Here is a 3,892-nt window from a genome sequence, read left to right on the forward strand (position 1 = left end):
TGGCATCTGGTCTCATCACTTCATGGCAAATAGATGGGGAAACAGCGGAAACAGTGTCAGACTTTAATTTTGGGGGCTCCCAAATCACTCCAGATGGTGACTGCAGCCATGAAATTAAAAGATACTTGCTTCTTGGAAGAAAAGTTATGGTCAACCTAGACAGCTTATTAAAAAGCAGAGACATTACTTTGCCAACGGAAGTCCGTCTAGGCAAAGCTATGGTTTTTCCAGTAGTCATGTATGGATGTGAGTTGGACTATAAAGGAAGCTGAGTGCTGAAGATTTGATGCTTTTGAACTGTGGTTTTGGAGAAGACTCTTGAGAGTCCCTTGGACTGCAAGGAGATCCAACCAGTCAATCCCTAAGGGAATCAGTCCTGAATATTCATTGGAAGGACTGATGCTGAAGCTTCAATACTTTGGCCACCTGATGAGAAGAACTGACTCATTTGAAAAGACCCTGATGCTGGGAAAGATTGAAGGCAGGAGAAGGGGACAACAGAGGATGAGATAGTTGGATGGCATCTCTGACTCAATGGACATGAGTTTGAGTAAACTCCACAGTTAGTGATGGACAGGGAGGCCTGGCGTGCTGCAGTCCATGGGGTCGCAAAGAGTTGGACACGACTTAGCGAATGAACTGAACTGAAAGCAATATTAATGTAATTGGCCCAAATTACTGTAAGAATAAAGCAAAGTATCAAATTTTTCAATAAAGGCAAGATCCCATGGAACTGGGATTAGGGTGAGGTGAGCAGAGCTGTGAGAGGCAAGTGCAGGGTGGGGTCCTGTCTTTACAGAAAATTTTGATATTTTTGTTCAGTGTGAATTATTTTTGAAATATTATTTCTCCTGCTTTCTGAATTTCTCAGCATCTCTTTAAATTGTTCCCCAAGATGTGTGCCTCAGTCACTTCTGCTAAACTCTCAGAAAACATTTAACAAATGCTGAGAACTGTGTGTGTGGCTTGTGGAGTTAGTCTGCCTGGGTTCAAACTCATGTTGCAACTTCTTCCCTGTGTTCATTTGGGCAAGCTTTATTTTCTTCCCTGTAAAATAGAGAGGACCACCTGACCTGTCTCTTGAGAAATCTATATGCAGGTCAGGAAGCAACAGTTAGAACTGAACATGGAACAACAGACTGGTTCCAAATAGGAAAAGGAGTACGTCAAGGCTGTATATTGTCACCCTGCTTATTTAACTCGTATGCAGAGTACATCATGAGAAACGCTGGACTGGAAGAAACACAAGCTGGAATCAAGATTGGTGGGAGAAATATCAATAAGCGCAGATATGCAGATGACACCACCCTTATGGCAGAAAGTGAAGAGGAACTAAAAAGCCTCTTGATGAAAGTGAAGGTGGAGAGTGAAAAAGTGGGCTTAAAGCTCAACATTCAGAAAACGAAGACCATGGCATCCGGTCCCATCATCTCATGGGAAATAGATGGGGAAACAGTGGAAACAGTGTCAGACTTTTTTTTCTGGGCTCCAAAATCACTCCAGATGGTGATTGCAGCCATGAAATTAAAAGACGCTTACTCCTTGGAAGGAAAGTTATGACCAACCTAGATAGCATATTCAAAAGCAGAGACATTACTTTGCCAACAAAGGTCCGTCTAGTCAAGGCTATGGTTTTTCCTGTGGTCATGTATGGATGTGAGAGTTGGACGATGAAGAAGGCTGAGTGCCGAAGAATTGATGCTTTTGAACTGTGGGGTGTTGGAGAAGCCTCTTGAGAGTCCCTTGGACTGCAAGGAGATCCCACCAGTCCATTCTGAAGGAGATCAGCCCTGGGATTTCTTTGGAAGGAATGATGCTAAAGCTGAAACTCCAGTACTTTGGCCACCTCATGCGAAGGGTTGACTCATTGGAAAAGACTCTGATGCTGGGAGGGATTGGGGGCAGGAGGAGAAGGGGACGCCAGAGGATGAGATGGCTGGATGGCATCACTGACTCGATGGACGTGAGTCTGCGTGAACTCCGGGGGTTGGTGATGGACAGGGAGGCCTGGCGTGCTGTGATTCATGGGGTCTCAAAGAGTCGGACACAACTGAGCGACTGAACTGAACTGAAAGTTCAATTTACTTTATTTTCAAGTGAAAATAAAGAAGACCAGTATGATGTAGTTCAAATATATAGTTCCAAAGGTCTAGTTCAATCCAGTGATCAAATTTAAAACATCAATATGTACAAAAAGGCCAGAATTTTCTTTTATAGTCCTCTATGAATATAAATTTTAAATACACAAGTGCACAACTTTAGACATATCATTAGCTTCCCTGGTGACTCAGCAGTAAAGAATCCACTTGCACTGTAGGAGACTCAGGTTCGATTCTTGGGTCAGGGAGATCCCCTGGAGAAGAAAATGGCAATGCACTCCAGTATTCTTGCCTGGAAAATCCCATGGACCGAGGAGTCTGGGGGACTAATGTCCATGGGGTCGCAGATAGTCGAACACAACTGAACACCATACACAAATATGGTAAATTCAAGCAGCTTTTTGTATGTTTGTTACCTATCTGGATTTGTGCTTTCTATAAATTGCTTTTTCATATTTTTTGATCAGTTTTCTATTGAGTTGCCAACTTATAAAATATTTCCATGTTATATAAATTAAATTAACCCTTGTATAATTTCTGTCATTAATTTCCACACAATTAGTTTCTATACTATATGAACTAATAAAAATATAAATTGATTTGTCATTACAAGTATTTTTTTCACAAATCAATCATTTGAGTTTTGAGTTTGTTTATGTCTTTTACCATAAACATTTTTAATGTGGTCAGATATATCTTTTCTTTTATGGTCTCTTGGTTTTCCAATTTTGTTACAGTTTCCTTCTCCCTAGACTGCACACAAAGCCTCCTAGATATTAAGGCAATATTTTGTTCTGTTTTGCTGTTTACTATGAAGATTAATCTCTGGGGAATATATATTAGTATATGGTATAAAGTAAGAATTTATTTTATTTCTGATAGCAGTTATAGTGGTATCCTTTTAAAAATAATTTATTTTCCCAATAAATTGAGCTACCATATTTGATGTATAATATATATTAAATTCTCATATACAAGATTATTTCTGGATTTTCTTTTCCGCTGAACTAGGTCTCATTTCACACCAATACCATGTTTATTTCATAATAACTTAATAATATACTCTGATGCCTGGTAAGGCAATTCCCTTGTTACTGGTTTTTTTTATATACTTGAACATTTATTCTTTCATATAAAGTTTAAAACTATTTATCCTTTCTCTTCCTCAACTCAAACAAACAAACAAAAAAAGCCAGCAACTGTAATGATAATGACATTATATACATGGGGGAGAATTAATAATTTTGTGATATTTCACCTTCTCATTAAAAAGGCAATATATATTTCCATTTGTTCAGCTTTATTTTATAACCCTTAACAAGATTAGTACTTTTATTATTAACTGTATTCCTTGATATTTTTACTTACTGTTTAATGAATAAAATATTTTCCCTTTTCCATTTCTACATGTTTATTGTTAGAATAAATAAAAGCTAATATTTTGCGTGTATTTATTTAATATACTCCTTTTCTTAAATTCTCTTATTAATTTTAGTGCTTTAAAAAATAGGATCTGTTGGAAATTCATATTGTCAGTAAAAATATCTGGTATTCATTTCCTTTCAAGTATTTACTTGTAATTCATTTTTAAAAATTTCATTCACTAGGTCTCCCAAGACAAACTGTCATAACAGACTTTCCTGTCTAGATCTTGATTTTAAATGAAATAATTTTAATGTTGCCATTAAGATATTTGGAGGAGAGTTTTTTGGAGATATTTTTTATTATAGTTAAGCAGTTTCCTGTAATCATATTTTAGTTAGAATTTTATTAGGAATATCTTCTATGTTGAA

At 37.2% G+C, this 3,892-nt stretch overlaps 1 protein-coding gene across 1 annotated transcript in view; it reads left to right on the top strand.

Annotated features, from left to right (window-relative positions):
* The window catches only part of KCTD1 (potassium channel tetramerization domain containing 1), a 212,169-nt gene that overhangs the window by 26,989 nt on the left and 181,288 nt on the right, over positions 1-3,892 (top strand). The window lies entirely within an intron of this gene.

Source organism: Bos taurus, chromosome 24 (genome assembly GCF_002263795.3).
Source record: "Bos taurus isolate L1 Dominette 01449 registration number 42190680 breed Hereford chromosome 24, ARS-UCD2.0, whole genome shotgun sequence".
Lineage (NCBI taxonomy): Eukaryota > Metazoa > Chordata > Mammalia > Artiodactyla > Bovidae > Bos > Bos taurus.